A 20,020-nucleotide genomic window follows, 5' to 3' on the forward strand; every position below is an offset into this window, starting at 1 on the left:
CAGTTACTCCTCCTAGTCCATTATACCTCCCACCAAACGTATCTTACCTGTCATTGATGATGATGAATTTCGGAACACTGATGGCTACATGGTTGGTTTCCTAAATGAATGGAGAAGATGCCATTATTGTGGTGGTAGTAGTAGACACTGGCAATAGCATTTGAAAAAAGAAAGAGAAAGTCACTTGACTGAGACAGACTGTGGGAGGAGTAGTAGAACAAAGTAAAGTACAGCATGGGTGGGCAAGCAGAAGAAGATCCTTGCCCTGCCTTCGTTGAAATTCAATTAGTGTTGCTTTCAACACATCTGCCCCAGCAAGCGTGTGATCAATTGTTGGTGTACATTTAATGTAGTCACATCACACCTCAATATAAATCACACAGCCCGGGGGAAGAGGGTTAGGGATTGATGAATGGATGGGAAGGGGGGTTTTGGGAAAGGTTTGACAAAGAAAAACAGACAGTATGCAGGGACACAACAAAAGTAAAACACAATCTTGTAAGACGACCATGATCCATTATCAAAGAAATCTATAAAGTGAGAAAAAGGAAATGCATGCATGCTGATGAAGAGAACTTGATGGTTAATGATAATGAGTTGTACTTACTAACTACTACTACACAATTAGACAGTACAGGGCAGAAATTATTAATATGAAATTTGCCTTGCCTGTCTGCCGCCCTCAGACCGAACCAAATTACATGCTGTACCGGTACATGCAGTACCGGGCTTACTTTTATTTTTCAAGCTAGCAAAGGAAATGAAAAAATAGTTGTAGGGATCAATTACCAAACAAACCACAACACACAGTCGTAATGATTGAAGAGAAAAAAGGAATCAAATTAATTTAAAGACGAATGATGAATGATACTAAAGTTACTGTATTATCCTGGTCCAAATGTGGAGTTGCATCATTGTCGTCATTCCTCTTGGTCCTCCCTTCCATGGACACTCCGCACATCAATCTTGGGTACCACTGCCTGCGTGATGCGGATTGGTAGGATAAGTGTGAGTTGTTTCTCCCACTATAGCACAGGTTAAAGGCCGGCCTGTAAGTGTAGATGGAAAAACAAAAGCGGTATTGAAAAATAACTGAATTAAAAAAAATAAACTCAATTACAATGGAGTGCAAGAAGAGAAGACAAGACTCTTGAGAGAACACTTTCAGACTGAGGCGGCTTGGATAGGATACATAGTGTCTACTCTACTGCATTAAGCTACAACAACAACGGGACAGGACTCAGGAGCCAGCACAGCCACAGAACAGGCCAACCATGGCACAGGCCAGGCACCCTACCCCCATTTACCTTAAATTTCGACCGAGTCAGACAAAAGGCATATGCACTGCAGCAACCTAGCATTTTCCAAATGAAGTGACTAAATCAGTGCACCACTGTCCCTCATACCACTACACTCTATTCCAGTCCACACCACTACATGGACATGTAGCCTAGGTCTGCTGTGGTTCTTGTTGAAACTGTTTACCTTTTAAGGCAGTCCATGAAACGCAATTATTCCATCAATTATCTCCGATCCAACTGACTGACTGTGTGCAAGGATAGTATGCTCAGCATCATGACCGTATGGTACGTGTTCTCCAACACCAACTCAGTCTGTAGTGACTGATTAAGTTTATAATATATTCCATATTACAAAATTGCAACGGATATTGGCCGGCACCTGCAGTGGTAGGAGTACAATGTGGTTATTAAACAACAAGGAAACATTGACTGTCACCTGAGTCACTTTTACTTTGTAGATAAACTAGTATAGTTCGACTTCATGCACATTCACTCGTAGTCAGCAAGCATCCAATACAATGCATGCCATCATTCAAAATAATCACTCATTACCTGTCTTGCTGTTCTCTTTGGCTGTCAGATCAGATGCCTGCCTAGCCTTCTGACAGTCAGTGATGAGTTTCTTACGGCTTGGAAACAAAACGGAATATAGCTGTAGTCACGTTTCACTTCTTATGGAGGGGCTGTTAGAGGCAACATGTATTGTACTATTCTCCATCTCCATCCAATGTCTGGCTTGCTTGAAATGTATTTAGGGAGAGTCAGGAAGATGGAGCAGGACTCTGAGGAGTGGAGAGTTATGCACAGACGTGCAACTCCAATAGGGAAATAAAAAGAGGAGACTGTTGATGGATTTGTTGTGATTAGATTTGAACCACAAAAACAGATACACACACAAATAAAGGAAGGAAGAACAATTTGAAAGCATAGTTGTCAGGGAAGAGGAGCTCGTCCTCAAACTCTGGTGGTTCAGACAGAAGTACGTCATGTAAGAACCCACTACTTATGTAATCGAAGTCGCTCTCCTCTTCCTGCTGTGATTAAGGTATTTTGTACTCCGGTGGTATAAAGTGCTGATTCATTTTGATCATGGTTAACCTCTCCACACTTTTGGGCGAGAGACTGGTCCTTTTCACAGTAACAATGGCACCAGCAGCACTGAAAACACGCTCTGAAGAGACACTTGCAACAGGGCAAGCCACATACTTTATCGCCAGCCTGCTGAGCACTGGCCATTGGCTTCTTTTCCCATACCAATACACCAATGGGCTTTGCTCCATGAAGACCTCTGTTGTGTCATCTAGATAGGCCTGAACCATCCGCTCAATGTTATGGGGTGCTCCGATTTGCTTGGCCTCTTTTGCCTTCGCATCAGTAATGGACGTACAAAACCCTTTCTGTAGAAACCAATCACCTGCCGTTTTTTTTAATGTGGCTGATGATCCTGTTGGTGCTGTTGTTGATGTTATTGCTGGCAGTGTTGTTGACTGCTGGAAGGCAAACGCACTGCTCTCGCCCTCTGAAGTAGAACTTGACTCTGGGTGCCCTGTAGTACTTTTTCTGCCCTGGGGTGGCGGGCCTCTAATTAAGATCCGTTCGTTTTCAAAGTCAGTGGCTTCCTCAGCTATCAAAGTTTTGTACTTGGCAACATCCACTTCTGAAAAAGGAATTACTTCATTACTGCTCAGCAATAATTTGTAACGTGGATCCAAAATTGAGGCAGTAATGTAATGTCGATGTGACACAATGTTATTTTGAATCCTTGTATTGTCAGATAAGCAAGCGGTTAAGGTGTCCGCCAAATAATATGCGTCTACTTTGTCATCCACACCTGCGTACATTTCTGACACCTCCTTCAGCTCTTGCTCTAGCATGTACAACAATGGGATAGCTGGGCCCATAGTAAAGTCCTCCCTGCTGACTTCAAGTGTGAAGACCTCAAAAGGAAGTAGCATCTCCGTCAGGCATTTAACGAGGTCCCATTGGACCATCTCAACGGTCATGCCTTTCACAGTGGGATCTCCTGACCTTTTCATGACATAAGCATTGAGTGGTATGTACTGCTCAAACAGACGTTGAATGACCCTCAGCTGCTTTAAAAGAATGGTTGAAATGTGTGCATATTCTTCTGCAGGTGGTCAGTAAGTTGCTGACTTTGCTTTCATTTTTCAGAAAGTCTTGAACAACAATGTTAATGCAGTGTGCCAAACACGGGACCCTGAAATAGCCACCATCTTTCATGGCCCTAACTACATTACTGCCATTGTCCGTGGCAACAAAACCAATGTTAAGCCCTCTTGGTCGCAGCCACTCAAACACCTTGCTGTTAAACTCATCCAAAATGTTTGCAGCAGTATGAGATTTCTCCATAGCAAACATGGCTACAGTTGCATGTTTACGAGTGTCTTTAAAAATCGCAGCGGTGTCAACAACACCTTCAGATATCTTATCTTTAACACCCGAAAATGAGACCCAGTGTGCAGTGATGCACATGTAATCAGTGGCTTGGCAACTGGTCCACATGTCTGTTGTCAGGTGGATACTCTGAACAGCACTCTGTTATAAGGCTTTTCCAAGCAATTCCAGCACGTCGTGATGTAGTGCTGAAACAGCAACTCTTTCGAAATAGTAGCGTCTGGGAACCTTCCATTTTGGGCAGATGATGGTCACAAATTCAAGAAAACCCACCCATTCAACAAAAGAAAAAGGGAGAAGGTCCGGTGCTAACATTTTAGCCAGCTTCGCATTGTACAAACGTGCTATTGGGTGGTTGCGTTCATACTGCCCCTCCGGTCTAGTAAACATGCTAAGAATGGTAGGCTGCGTGGTATTCCTTCCTGTGCTCAACGTCACACTTTTTTTAAAAGCAGTAATCCTTGGTGTCTCAGGCTGACTCTTACTCTTGTGCCACTAAGATGTTGCTGAGGATGTGGGCGTGAACACTGCTGTGCTGGGGACAGGGCTACTTTGTGTACCACTACCACAGAGAATGTCTCCCTCTTCTTCTTCCTGTTCCACCGTGAGTGGACTTTCTACTCATTTATCTCCAACAGCAATGGTTCCAGTTTTTATGCGACAAAGGTGCTCTCCCCACTGGATTGCATGGTGTTTTTTCAGATGGGTCATTTGGCCTCCGGTACCATAGTTTGTACCAAGCTTACAACGACTAACAGAGGTATGACAAACAGAGCATATAGCAATGTTCTCCTTCTTACCGCTAACCGTAAAGAAGTCCCACACTGGGGAGCTTAACTTTTGTCTCCTGCTGGAGGTGCCACTTCCAATGCCGGATGAACTGGAGGGTGTGTGTTGAATTTGACTCTGTGCAGTACCACTACCTACTTCTGCTGAGGTGGTGCTTGTGCTGGATGTAGGACGCTGCCGGCCCTTTGCTAATGTAAATATGGAAGCTGGAGGTTGTGTTGGTGTTACCTGTGTTGGAGTTATGCGTGCTACATCCCTCGCAGCCATTTTGGATAGTGTAAAAATGTTGGTCTACATCTCCTCAGGCCCGGGAGTGATGTTCGTGATGACTGGCTCATCATCATCATCCTGCACTTCTACATCAACCTCCATAAGTGTAAGGCTTTCTGGAACCTTCCTTTTCCCATGCCTGCTCTTGTGACGTGTCTCCCTCTCAGACTCAGTTTGTGGCTTCCAAGTGGCATCTAGATCATCAGAAGGGGGGCTTGGCGAAGAACTTGATGTACTAACCCTCCTTTTCCTTGCTGGGGATTTATCGTATGCGCGAACACGCATATTGAGAGCGCGAAAATGACAAAAACTGTAAGTCCGCGTTGTCGCGCTGTGCAGAGTTACCAAAAGTACACGAGCTGAATCCCTAGGGTTACCTACTGGCTGAAAAGCCCTATTTATTTAACACACACCCAAAAACTGCAATTCCACCCCAAAAACACCTTTTGCAATTCAATCCAAAGCCATCCATGGTGTAAAAATTCAACAGACAACACAAACTGTTTTTATGCACCCATGATTTGAGGATGACTACCTCTGGGACTACTACTGGCAGACTAGGCCACAAGCTTGGAACAGAATGGCAAAAGCAAGCACACTGCTTGGATGGCTCCACAAAATGGCCGCTACCCACCCACAACAACAAGAAATGGAAGACAGACAATGTAAGCCTGTGGCAAAAGCACAATGCCTGCCTCCACAAAATGGCCGCCACACAAATGCTCAGGCCACCCACCACAATAATAACAAAAAAGTGATTACAAAGGACAGGAACAGGAAGTTGTAGTCTCTGTGGAACTTCCTCTCCTAAAAATATTTTTAAATAAATAAAAGTGACTCCGTGCTCCAAAACTACAGCAGAATGACAACCTGATGAGTTTTTTTAGCAAAATGCACAAAATCAGCATTTTCGAGAAGGTTTTATGTTGCTCACGAGATATTGTTTGCCAGATTGCAAATTCTGCGTGTTCGGCATCGCGAACTGTACAAAAAGTCGTTATCGCGTGCGCGAACACGCATATTGAGAGCGCGAAAATGACAAAAACTGTAAGTCCGCGTTGTCGCGCTGTGCAGAGTTACCAAAAGTACGCTAGCTGAATCCCTAGGGTTACCTACTGGCTGAAAAGCCCTATTTATTTAACACACACCCAAAAACTGCATTTCCACCCCAAAAAACACCTTTTGCAATTCAATCCAAAGCCATCCATGGTGTAAAAATTCAGCAGACAACACAAACTCTTTTTATTCACCCATGATTTGAGGATGACTACCTCTGGGACTACTACTGGCAGACTAGGCCACAAGCTTGGAACAGAATAGCAAAAGCAAGCACACTGCTTGGATGGCTCCACAAAATGGCCGCTACCCACCCACAACAACAAGAAATGGAAGACAGACAATGTAAGCATATGGCAAAAGCACAATGCCTGCCTTCACAAAATGGCCGCCACACACATGGCCAGGACACAACAACAACAAGCATAAGCCAAGGGGAACAAAGAAAAGAAATGCAGGCCTTTTTGGAAAAAGAAGCACACACTACTAAACTACCACCACAAAATTGCCACAAGCCACATGGCCACTCACAGTCACAACAGGCCATGGAAAACAATGAACTGAAGCAGGCCTATATATGACCGGACAAAGGAGGCCTGCTAAACAACACAGCTTTAATACAAAAATGAAAATCAACAGGGCTACGAAAGGATTGGAAAGAAGTTACACATCAAGCACACACATCCAACAAAGGTATTTCACACACACACACACACACACAAACAGTGAAATACACCACAGCCACATTTAGCATTTCAATCCTATGCCATCCATGATCTACATGATGTTTAAATTCAACAGATACCACAGAAACATGGACCCATGAGTACCCTACTGGCTGAAATTGCAGAGAAAAACAACTAGGCCCCTATTGAAAGTACAGGCCTCCCACAACAATAATTTTTAAAAACAATGAAAATCCCAGAAAAATGTAGGTACAAACAAGCCCCAATGAAACAAACACACCAATTCTCCAACTTACTTGTAGTAAATTAAATCTCAAATCAAAAAGTCCTCAAATAAATCCAATCCAATGGTATGATACAGCAGACAGACACAAAAAGTGATCCTTCCAGCTCCAAATCCAAATGAAAGTGATCAGCACATGGACAAAGCACTGGGAGGAGCCGGGTGGACAGGAACAGGAAGTTGGAGACTCAGGGGCACTTCCTTCCTCTTGAAAAAAAGAGTAAAAAAAATTAAAGGACTCCTTACACAAAAGACTACAGCAAAATCACAATCTGAGGAGATTTTCTGAGCAAAATGATCATTTTAGAGAAGGTTTTATGAAGCTCGAGAGATATTCTTCGCCAGATTGTAGTTTTTGCATGTTCAGGATCGCGATCTTACCAAGACAGCCGCCAGAAGTCAGCTCGCGCGCCCTAATGACGTGTTCGCACACTCTCGCGGGATTGATATTACAAATCTCGTGGCGTACGCAAACGGACAGAAAAGCGAGTTGGCGAATGCAGAATCACGGTAAGACGTTACCGCGCGCGAGAATGCAAAACTACTACGCTACGCAGTAGATTGCGTAGCAATCTGCAACTTCGCGCTCTACGCGAATCGCGAAGTTACCTAAACTTAGCAAGCTCCGCGAGCGGAGCGTAGTTTAACGCCCATGGTTAGCCTTGACCCTGCAACCGATCTACCAACCTGAAAAGCCCCTCAGGGGTCAGAGGCGAGGACTCCCTCCCTCTGCACCCCCTTTCAGCATACTGCACCCTCCCACCTGGAGTGGTGCTCTTAGAAAAAAAAATGGTCGGGACACTGCTTACAGTTGTCCCCCCCCCCCCCCTTCCAGGTCATACAACACCTGGACCTGACTTCCCAACTCAGGGACCAACCCCTGCAGCTGAACAACTGCCTGGGGAACCAGGACTTTCTGGGGAGTACAAACACCCTCCCCGAGGATAACACAGAATTCCTGTGTTGCATGACAGTCTGACTGGCGCAGATCTCCCGGTCCCTGTCCACTTGACAGGGCGCGAAGATCTCCCAGGACAGAAGTGGTGTCACCATGGTAATTCCTCTGGGGCTCAGCCCTCCTGACTGGCCCCTGACCCACTGGTTCTCCCACTGGGGGCTCCTTCTGCCTCTCACCCCTCAAGCTGGACTTCTGCACCCTCCCCCTAGGAGTGGCACTGCCAGACACAAGAACTGATGGAGGCCTGACTACAGGCACACTCAGCTCACCTAACACGGGGAGACTCCCCACAACTGACTGTCCATCTGGACAGACTAGATTCCCTACCTGGTGTTCCCTCATGGACCCATCCAGTACTGGAGACTGAGTTGGGGGCACTTTGAGACCTATCCCAGTCTCACTCCTGCTCCCACGAGACAGGATGTGAGGCCCTACAACCACCTCACAACAAGGGGGACCTAGCTGCATCACTCCAGACCTCTTCCACCACTCTGGGTTGGAAGACCTCTGAACCACTCCTGTTAGGGTCATTCCCTAATGCCTCTACAGAGCCTCTGGTACTCACCCAGAGGTCTGCCTCCTGTGCAAGCTTCCTATGATCAGAGAACTCACGCTCTAACAGGTGTTGGTTTAGCTCTGGAAAACAGGAACTCACAATATGCTCTCCCACAATTGGATTACACAGTTCCACGCAGGTGCTAACCTTCACCTCACAATCCAGTGCCTCACATACGTACCCCACACCACTCTCCTGAAATGGGCGAGACATTACATGACTGTCTCTATCACTCAACCCACACTCTTCTGGGCGGTTCTCACACTCATACACCAGGACTTCAACCACGGGGGAACCCCTCTCCCTGCACCTCACATCTAGAGTCGGTAGGGTGTCCTTCCCCTCACTAGGACTATGGGCCCCTGCGCTAGTTCCCCAATACATCTCAGGGACACTGCACACCATTGGAGCTACCTCATATCCTTGAATCCTCTGGTGTAGATCAACCCCCTTCTCCGAGTCAGGTGCCACATCTCTGGGTGGGTGTACTACACTGTCATCAACACAAATAATTTTGCTGGCACCACTGGACCCCACCCTCACTGGTGAATCCAGACAACACTGCGCTCAGGGGATAACCTACCCTCCAGAGCTAACTTTTCCTTTACTGCTATCTGCGCTAGGTGTGCCTCCAGCTGGGCAATCTCCATTTGGAGCCTCTCTAATTCCAGCTGGTTCTCCCTCTCCCTCTGTCTGTCCAACTCCTCTGGGGACCATGAAGGGGATTGGGCACTACTCTGGGCACTAGACCCTGCAAGGGACTCCCTACCTATGGGACCCTCCCACCTGTCCACCAACTCCTCTGGGGACTATAAAGGGAATCCGTCACTACCATAGGCACTAAACTCAGCAAGGGACTCCCCACCTCTGAGATATTCCATAACACTTTCTCCATCCTCTTCAAATTCTCCAGAGCCACCCTCAGACCAACTACCCTCTTGGTAGGTGTACTGGGACTCCAAGAATCTCCATCTGTCTTGTTGCCAAAGCCTCAGGGATGTCTGCAAGGATAGCTGAGTCTCATTCCTACTCACTGCTAAACCTCTCTCCTCACAGAACCCCCTTAGCTCTTCTAGACTGTAGGTCAACAGATCCTCTATATAAAAAGTAGGCCTCATTTCAGCAAGACCCATTGTAGCAATAACTGGCAATGATGAATCAAAAAAGGAACCAAAACCTTAAAACGTGCGTGGTTGTGTTATGGTCTGCACTCACTAGTAGTGTACACTATAATTACTGTATGCGATCATAAATGCAAGTCCAGATACTCACCGCTGACCACCAATGTTAGAAATGGGGTCTCTAGTAGGCAGTGGCTGGCCACTGTCCAAGTAGGGACCTTCTTCCTAAGTCAGAGTAAGCGGGCTACACCCTTTGATAACCCCTGCTCAACCCTATGGTAACGTAGCACGAGCAGCTAGGCTTATCTCAGAGGCAGTGTGTGAAGCATTTATGACCATACACAGTAACACAGCGAAGAACACTACAAAGGGACACCACACAAGTAGTTATAAAAAATAAGTATCTTTATATATTGACTTAACACAAGACCAATAACAGTAAAAATCCACAATACTAGAAAAATAGGGTTACTCTTAAAATGCTGCAAAAATAGTTCAAGGTGTGCAAAGAGGAGTTCAGTTCAAGGCAGTGGTCTCTGCGACCCTTTTACTCACAAGATACCTGGATTCTGTAGCAAAGCAACAAAAATGTTGCTAAGGAGTTGTAGCGATGATTTTCCTTACGCTAACCAGCGATGCGTTGAATCCTTGACGCAAGGGAGGATGATGCGCTAATTTGTGTGCAGGGCAAAGCGACAAACTACTATACGCTAAGCCGGCGAGGCGATGAAATCCTTGCCGCAAAGGGAGGATGATGCGCCGAGCCAGTGGCGTGTGCAATCTTGTTGCGATGAAAAGAAATGGCGCTCCGCGAGAGAGCGATGATCCTGATGCGATAAAAATGGCAAACGCTCGACGTCCGCGCTGCGATGTCGTGAAGCGATGAACTCGATGCGATGATCTTTGGTTAGCGAGCACTTTGAGGCCCGCAAGCATGCAATGCGATAATCTTCGGCAGCAGCGCGACGATTTTCCTTACGCTCTTCTGCTGTGGCGGCTCGCTAACGGGCGTTAGCGACAATTTTCAGCACTCTCTTCTCCACAGTAGAACTAGAGGCCCTGGAACTCACAGGAGCCTCACCTGCAGATAGAAATCCTCGCTGTGAGGAAACAGGAGGCTGGTGGTGGAGTCTGATGTGCCTGAGAATCCTGAAGGAGGCTAGCTCTCTTCTAGCCCTTGGGTGATTGATGTAGTCAAAAATAAAAGTTCCTTCAAAGTCCTTTTCCTCTTCTTCCAAGTCCAGTAGTAACCACTGCAGGCTAGTCCAAGAAACAGCACACAAGCACAAGGACAGTCTTCTCCTGCAGATTCCTTCAGTTACACGGACAGAGGTTCTTCTTGTTGTCCAGGAGCAATACAAATTGTAGGAGTTTCAGCACAGATATTTATACCCCAAAAGTCTTTGTTCTAAAGAGTCACAAGCCACTGAACCCAGCCAGAACCAGTTCTGCTCAGTCCAGGAGCACTTTGTTTACCTGGCTGCATCCTTCCTTTCAGAAAGAGGGGGTCTGCCATCAGACGCACCACAGGAGGTGGAGCCAGCATTGTGGAGGGAAGGCACGGCGCTATTCAGGTCCCAGGTGCAACTCCTCCCACCCATCTAGATGCAGATCTCTCTATTCACCACTGGGACACTTCACCCTGTGTCCTCGAATTCCCCAGCCCTGGCACTCCAAAACCAGACAGCCAATACGCATAACAGCAGAGAACACTGGAAGGCTTAGGCAAGAAAATACCTACTTTCTAAAAGTGGTATTTTCAAACACAGAATATAAAAATAAACGTCACTAAAAGATGTATTTTAATATTCTGAGCTCAGGCATACTAAATTTGTTTTTCTACCATGTTCCTGGGGTCAGTTAGGACTATAGAGTGTAATAGTCAAACTGCCCATTCTGGCCTATGGAGAACAGGTAGCCTTACAGTAGTGAAAAACGAAATTGGGTGTAATTCACTACCAGGACATGCTACACACACCAGGGCATGTCCTACCTTACACATACAATGCACCCTACCATAAGGGTGCCTTACATGATGCCAAGGGAAGGTTCAGGGGCTGGGAAGTGGGTGCACTTCACAGCCAAGATGGCAGTTCTGGACTGCACACAGACCCTGCAGTGGCAGGTCTGAGACACACTTAACAAGCTGCTTCTGTGGGTGGCGCAAACCAGCGCTGCAGGCCCACCAGCAGCATTTGGTTTACCTGCCCTGGGCACACACAGGCCACGCTACTAGAGACTAACAGGTAAACCAAATAAGCCAATCATGGATATACCAATTCACATGTCATATTTACAAAGGGTGAGCATATGCACTTTAGCACTGATCAGCAGTGGTAAAGTGCCCAGTCATAAAGCCAACAAGAACAGGTTAGGAAAAATCCAGGAGAAAGGCAAAAAGCTTAGGAATGACCCTGCAAAAAGGGCCATTTCCAACACGACCCCCTTCCAGCCAAAACGCAGGGGAGACCAATCACCATCTCAATGGGATTCCCTGCTTTGGGCGATAGAACACGGAACTGGACCGCGACTGCAGGGGCATATTCCAGTTCTACGCCACTCTGAACCCTGGTGGATCCCTCTGTCCACACTCTCAGGGCCACTGAGACAACCAATGGGGAACTCTTCCCCTCACCTGTGGACACCACCTGTGCAGCACCTAACCCTAGCTTGCTCACAGGTGTGTCCCAACAGAGAGGCAGCAAGCCAATGTTTCCACACACAGTAGTCAGCGATGAGACCCAGGCCCTATACCTCTCAGGGCTCTCAAACCTCTGTGGCATCAGAGAGCGGGGGGCAGTAGCCCCAGGTGCCCAGCACCTTTTGTCCACTCTCCCGTTTGTCAGGTCAGGCACGCCACCCTGACTCCGACCCACCAGCCTGTATCCAGCGGCTGGACCGGAGACTGGGGTGGGCTTTCCAATACCTGGTCCTCCTCCTTACTTGTGGACACCACCTGTGCAGCACCTAACATAACTGGCTCCTCCTTGGGGCTCGGTACCCTCCCACCTGGAGCGGTACCCCCTTCCAGAATTGTCAGGGCACCTGTGGCAGGTGTCATGCACAATTCGCCCACCAGTTCAGGGGTTCTATCCTGCAACTGGCATCCCAGCCTAGGGTCTGTACCCTTAGATTGGGGGGAGGTCAGGGGTGAGGCTGCCCTCTCCTCACCCCACTTACTGGGGCCCTGCACCCTCCCACCTGGAGAGGTGCCCCCATAACACAAACCGGTAGGGGCACTGTTAGCAGTGGCCCCTTCCTCCAGGTCAGGGGGGACACCCTGAACCTGGCCCTCCAATCCAGGGTCTGTACCCTTAGGCTGGGCGGAGGTCAGGGGTGAGGCTGCCCTCTCTCCGCCTCCCTTGGGCCCTGCACCCTCCAACCTGGAGAGGTGCCCCCATAACACAAACCGGTAGGGGCACTGTTAGCAGCGGCCCCTTCCTCCAGGTCAGGGGGGACACCCTGAACCTGGTCCTCCAACCCAGGGTCTGTACCCTTAGGCTGGACGGAGGTCAGGTGTGAGGCTGCCCTCTCCCCGCCCCCCTTGCTGTGGCCCTTCACCCTCCCACCTGGAGAGGTGCCCCCATAACACAAACCGGTAGGGGCACTGTTAGCAGTGGCCACTTCCTCCAGGTCATGGGGGACACCCTGAACCTGGTCCTCCAACCCAGTGTCTGTACCCTTAGGCTGGACCTGTGCCTGGCAACCCAGGACTTCTGGGGGAGTACACCAATTCCCCCCCGAAGGAAAACACACTCCTCTAGAGTTGTGCAGAAGTCTGCCTGGCACACCAGGACTTCCTAGGGAGCACACAGGCCCCCCTCGAGGGAAACATACCCCTCCACCAGTTCAGGGCCTTGACTAACCCTGGGCGTAGTTTGCGTAGTCGCGCTTCGTGAAGCTACGCGAAGATGTTCTTGCACTACGCGAGCTACGCGTAGCTTCGCGAGCTTGCCGCTTGCGTAGTTGCTTGTGGCGCCCGTTCGCGATGCCTTTTTATTGTTCGGGAGCGCGGGGAGCGTGTTCGGGGAGCTGTTTGCATGCTCGGGGGATAATATCTCGCGATCTTACCCATGTGGTCGCCAATGGGCGCAGTCATCTTGTTTTTCAATTGTCCCACCCGCTCGCAATGCCTTATTTCCTTTTCCGGGTCGCGGATAGCGTGTTCGCAATGCGCATGTCGTGTTCGGGAGCGCATTTTACTTGTTCGCGACGATTATTGCATGTTAGCGAGAAATATTGCACAAATTTACCCACGCGGTAGCGAATGGGCGCGGCCATCTTGTTTTTCACTCAATGCTATGGTTCTGGGCCTACTTTTCTATCCTGCCTTAATCTTTGTAATCCTTTGTATTTAAAATATTTTTTCTGACTTTTTTTTAGTTATCATCTATCTCTCTATAAGTTTATATTTTGCATTTTATTTCTACTTTTACTGTGTTTTTTTTACTTTTATTACTTCTTTCTTACTTCTTCCCCCTAACTTTTTTTTCCCCTTCTAAATTTTCTTTTCCGCCTCCCACCCACCCCAGAACCATGGCCAAGGGCACATCTAGTGCAAAGGGCAAGGGACCTGCGGACAAGAGCTGCCTGCCTTGCGGCAGAATGTGGCCGCACTTGTTTTTTTCATTCAACGCCACCTCCCCTTGACCTTGGCAGCAGGCGGCAGGCCCGGCTCCGGGTATGCTACCCAGGAGCGTCACCGTCGGTGGGCGAAGGTGCGCCGGGCAGTGTTCCGGTGCTCAGGGGTCCGGCGCACCCATAATCAGCTGGCCCACCGGTGGTCCGACATCCTGGACCGGGAGCAGGACCTGTTGGACCTGCTAGGTGTCGAGGTCGTTGGGCTTGGTGAGTAACTTATTGTGTATAAATTAATCTTTTGACGAATCACAAGATTACTGCTGCGTGTTACACGTTGCTGGTAAATTACGTTCCAAAAATCAAAATCTTCTGTGATTGTAGGACCCAGGTGCTCGGTGCTACTCTTACTTGTTTGCAACTTTGCGCTAGCTTGTGCTAATTATGTAAGAGTTTATTTTAGAGAACTGAAGTTAGGTAATGCGATTTGCTAGAGAGACTCTAGTCCTTCCTTTGTCCTACTGTGAAATAGTGGTGGATGGATATTGGATACTAGGTTTAGTTAGTATTAGTTAATAATTGTTTTACGCGGTCTGCGTGACGCCTCCTCTGTCACTGAGTGCTGCTTACCCCAGTCCTCCGTAGAACCTTTTGTACTTTGTTTAGTGAGTGGTAGGCTTAGCATGGTCAGTCAGTAGCAGAACTAGATCAGAATCATGCAACCAACCCACAATTTGTTGTATGTGTCCTCCATCTCATGTATGCATTTCATGGCTAAAAAAAATGGAAATGCAGACTTAGTGAACAATTGGGCCGTCTGGAATATGTGGTGTAGGTCAGGTGGTACTTACTAGGCTCCGTTAGTATTTGTAATCAGAATGATTATGGAACACTGGAGTGTTCATAAATAAGTAGACGATCCGTGAATCCAGGAAGCAGCCAGTAGTCGATCCATCAATTTTATTGCAATTCTTGTTTCCTAAAAAATAATTTGACTTATTTTTCCAAATGATTTATTATTATTTGTTTCACAGCACTCCTTAATGTTTGTCTCTTTCTTTATTATATTTTACATGATCATCAGCACCACCCAGGGGCAAGAAGACGGGGTCGGAGTGGGCGGGAGAACCACAGGACCGCTCCTCTACCGAGGCTCCTGCTGCTGGCCCCAGTAAGTCCTCCAGTGGTTATATTAACAGTTATATTTCCCTAACTTTTACTGCATCTTTTTTTTCCGAACTATAAATTATGGTTCCACTTTCTAATTCTTTTTTTTACAAAAGCTTCATTGACCTTGACTATCTGTTTCCAAATTCTGTTTATCCCTGCCTCTAACTAAGTTTCTTCTAACTGCCTCTGCTATGACTCTCTGTACTACTACTACTAATATTATTCTGTCTGTAGCGAAGCTTGCACAGTTGACCACTCTTTATTGAAGGTTTTATTTGGAATAATAAAACTCTGATTGACCAATAGCTCTAGCCACTGTGTCCTGTCCTTTGGGTTGTCCTCTTCTAGTCTTCTCAATGTTGAGGCTTTGACAATTCCCACAAACAAAATGCCCAACCAGATATTTGACTAGTGGATAGTACATGATACTACTACTGTTGTAGTGATTCTGCAGAGCCACATACAGAACTATGCACAACAAAATAGGATGTTGGTGATGGGAGGTTGGACCTTACTGACCGAAGAACCCACGATCCCCTGACCGACTAGCTATAGTGTCTCACATAAGGGTCCCACTCCCGACCCCCCCCACGAAGAAGATACACAATGATGATGACTGAGACATACAACCCAGAACATAACACCATTTTGCTCACTCACTTGTGTAAGTCCACCCCACCACACCAAATACCACGATGTGTAAGTTCAAAAGGTTTATTTGAAACAAGTAACAAGCTCTGTACGTCATTATATGAAATTTAATTTACTACAGCCATCGTCAATAAGCCAGCAAAAAACATAAGATTAAAACAGTAAACATTTACAAGTACATGACAACAAGAACAAGACAACAGATCTGTTGAATTCTGGAAGACCCCTCACCGTAGAACGTAGAAATACTGGTTACATCATGCATCATATGCTCTGTAAATCTCTGGTTTGTAGAAGGGAATCTTCCGCCTATTATATGAGAAAAATGCTGCTCGTTAGCCGTTAGATAGTATACCGCTGAATGCAAGCATTCCGCAGTCATGGCAAAAAGTGTAACATGTATGTGATGGCTAAGCAATACGGACTAACCAAACTCAATAACAAAGTGGCTTGTTTTTCTACCTCTTCGCGTGTACGCAACCGTCATGTGGCCTCAAATGCGTCTACTGCACATGTCAATAAGCTGCCAGGTATAATTAAATATGCGCAAAAAGAGTAGTAGTCGACATGAATGATGAATCTAAAAGGGTTACAAATGGCTCAGGCTAACTTTCAAAAGAGTAGAGTAGGACTAGATGACCCTAGGAACCATATCACTACTAGTGTCTGTCTACTGACTGTACTACTCTAGTGCTGATGTATGTTGTATTAACTTTTTTTTCAATGTTCCAAGTGAACATTAATAAAATAGGGGGAGGTTTCCAGGCATCTAAAAATGTGTAATGTTTTTTCTAGGCAAACTACCAACCACCAGTGCCGGCGGGTCCAGCGGCGATGGCGATGCGGCCATCCCGGAAGGGGAGGGAGAACTGGCGGCACCTGCAGTAGCGACAGGGGGGGAGCCAGCAGCAGTGGCCGGCGGTGGTAAGTTATATTCATTACTTCTTGACATTACTACTAGATGGAAGTGTGTTCACTACTTCACTGTACTGTGCTACTTATTAAGTTGTAGTGAACATTATACAACGGTTGAAGAAGACACCCTTTACTTAGCATTAGCAGCGTGAGTTGAGTAACCAATGGCCTCTTCTATTTGACTCCAAATCAGCTGTGAAGGTTTTATGGAGAGACAAACTCAGATCAGATGACCTTGATGGATGTGTTGAACAAAGAGGGAAAGAAGGGTGGAAGGACGGGCGAGATAAATAATATGACTCACTGGCAGAGAAGGATATGTTGGAAGCATGCATAGGTGGCTGATAGTAATCAGATCAGATGCATGGGTTGTTGAAGGATGGGTGGAAGGTGAAAGAGGATGCCTGACTGGGTGGGCGACACAGTATGGGTGGATAGTACTAGATAGCAAGAATCAGCGGTGTTTGGTTCAAACTCAAAAGCCAAGGCAAGCAAGGAAGAAGCGGACGCTTAGGTGGTTGTTGGTGAAACCAACCAAGGTTAAGAGATAAATAAAAAAAGAAGGATAGACGTTTACTTTAATGGATGTATGCCTGGATGTACTATCATCAATAGACAGCATAGGTGGAGAGTGTCACTGGAGAGTCTTACTTTGAAGAAAATGTAAAAGAAACTGCGCCAGAGTAGCAAAGCGGAGGGGAATACAAGTAGTATTTTCAGAATACAGTTGACTCGCAGTAGTTTGCAAGCACGTCATATATATATATATATATATATATATATATATATATATATGTATTTATATTATCAAGCCGAAGCGCCTTCCTCCGACTCCGAGGACCACTCCCTACCTATGTTAATGTATTTTCGTTTGGGTCAGCCAGCCTGCAAAGGGTGACTTATCTGTTGGTTACACAATCAATGAAAGCAAAGTACTCTATGCAGTAGCGGTTGGTGGTGGGAGTGCTGGCGGGCGGTGACATGGGGAAAAGCAGGGTGGGTGGCAAGTAAACTATGTATTACGGCCAAATTCAGGTAAGTAAACATAAAAATAAATAAAATGATTTTCATTGTGTGCACTGCACCGTCAAATGCGATGCAGTGCGTGCAACGAAATTTGTTTTATTTATTTATATGTATTTTTTAATTACCTGTGATTGCCCGTAATCCATAGTTTTCTACCCCCAACCTGCATCTTCCCACGTCACCGTCCGGCAGCACTCCCACCACTGACCTGATGTCGTATTACCATCTATAATATAAGCAATGATCATTGGATCCGATAAATAATCAGCCTTTTTGTAGTACCCAGGGCAGGGTGAAAGTGAAATTGATCATTTGCCCTCATATAACAGACAGAGTATGGCCAGTGCCACCGGCCGCAATACAAAAATATGATCTTCCCCACCTGCAGACAGTAGTAGTAAATAAAAATAACGTGAGTCTGCATCATGTGACTCATATCTGTTTCTCTTGGGTGCAAGCTTAGCTGACTGAGCTGGCATGCCGGCTACAACAAGGTTATGTAATTGCGCTAAACTAGAGATCAAGAACAACACGACTGGTGTGTACCGGAGTACATAGTACGAGTATAATGTCGGAAACTCCCACAAATGTTAGAGTCCGAGGAAGTAGGAGTATAGATACTTACCACCAAATCACAAATGTTATGTACTGTGCTTGCTAGCGATACTGTGACACTATGTGTTGAATGAATTTAGTGTTTCTGTTTTGCTAAGAGTATTGGTTACAACATGTTCTTTTTCTTTCTTGATATAGATACTCCTTCCACACCTAAACCAACGAGGAAGGAGTTGGCAGCCAGGGCCCAGCGCCGTAAACTGGAGGCCATTTGCGGTGAATATCGCCGGCTGGTGGCTCAGGCGGAGGAGGAGGCGGCTGCAGCTGCAGCCTTCTCCAATGCCCCGGGCCCCAGTCAGGCCCTGCCTCCAGCTTTATGGCGCCGTGGTCCGGCAGCCGCCCGCCACCGTGCCTCAATCTCTACCACTGCTGCCCCCAACCCTGCATGTAACTGCAGGGCATTTCGCCGCCAGCTGCTCCGCCGGATGACCCGCTTGGAGGAGCACCTAGAGGAGCGTGTAAAAATCCTGATGGATAAACACCTGAAGGCCCGCCGACTATAGGACCTTGTCATTTGCCCCTTTTTTAATTCCTTTTGTTGGTGGGTGGGTTTTGGGCGTTGGGGTTTCACTTACGGACATTTGGGACTTTCACTTTCGTTTTGGACATTGGTTGGGGTTAGGGAGGGGGGTTGGTTAGGTCAGAGTGGGATAGTTTATTTTTGTTAGGGGAAATTAAATTTTATATTATTTACTTGTGGTGGGTTACTGTTTTCCGAATTCAATTTAAGTCACATGGTTTGTTCCTTTGTTTCCTTGCTGCTGCATGACCGCAGCCAGTGTTTGATTTAAAAGATCTGCCGATTTTTTAACACACAAACAGATAGATGCGGTACCCCTCACTGAGTTATTTTTCATTGTCATCCTAGTACTGTCAGTTACTCCTCCTAGTCCATTATACCTCCCACCAAACGTATCTTACCTGTCATTGATGATGATGAATTTCGGAACACTGATGGCTGCATGGTTGGTTTCCTAAATGAATGGAGAAGATGCCATTATTGTGGTGGTAGTAGTAGACACTGGCAATAGCATTTGAAAAAAGAAAGAGAAAGTCACTTGACTGAGACAGACTGTGGGAGGAGTAGTAGAACAAAGTAAAGTACAGCATGGGTGGGCAAGCAGAAGAAGATCCTTGCCCTGCCTTCGTTGAAATTCAATTAGTGTTGCTTTCAACACATCTGCCCCAGCAAGCGTGTGATCAATTGTTGGTGTACATTTAATGTAGTCACATCACACCTCAATATAAATCACACAGCCCGGGGGAAGAGGGTTAGGGATTGATGAATGGATGGGAAGGGGGGTTTTGGGAAAGGTTTGACAAAGAAAAACAGACAGTATGCAGGGACACAACAAAAGTAAAACACAATCTTGTAAGACGACCATGATCCATTATCAAAGAAATCTATAAAGTGAGAAAAAGGAAATGCATGCATGCTGATGAAGAGAACTTGATGGTTAATGATAATGAGTTGTACTTACTAACTACTACTACACAATTAGACAGTACAGGGCAGAAATTATTAATATGAAATTTGCCTTGCCTGTCTGCCGCCCTCAGACCGAACCAAATTACATGCTGTACCGGTACATGCAGTACCGGGCTTACTTTTATTTTTCAAGCTAGCAAA

The 20,020-nt window shown here is 46.5% G+C and overlaps 1 protein-coding gene and 1 long non-coding RNA gene across 2 annotated transcripts in view; both read left to right on the top strand.

The window, feature by feature from the left end:
* The window catches only part of RRAGD (Ras related GTP binding D), a 268,714-nt gene that overhangs the window by 37,767 nt on the left and 210,927 nt on the right, over positions 1–20,020 (top strand). The window lies entirely within an intron of this gene.
* On the top strand, positions 15,139–18,783 carry LOC146817709 (uncharacterized). The gene is made up of 3 exons (XR_014962567.1): positions 15,139–15,184; positions 16,630–16,758; positions 18,529–18,783. It is a non-coding gene; the product is annotated as an uncharacterized LOC146817709 (long non-coding RNA).

The sequence above is a fragment of the Triturus cristatus genome, chromosome 6 (genome assembly GCF_964204655.1).
Source record: "Triturus cristatus chromosome 6, aTriCri1.1, whole genome shotgun sequence".
NCBI lineage: Eukaryota > Metazoa > Chordata > Amphibia > Caudata > Salamandridae > Triturus > Triturus cristatus.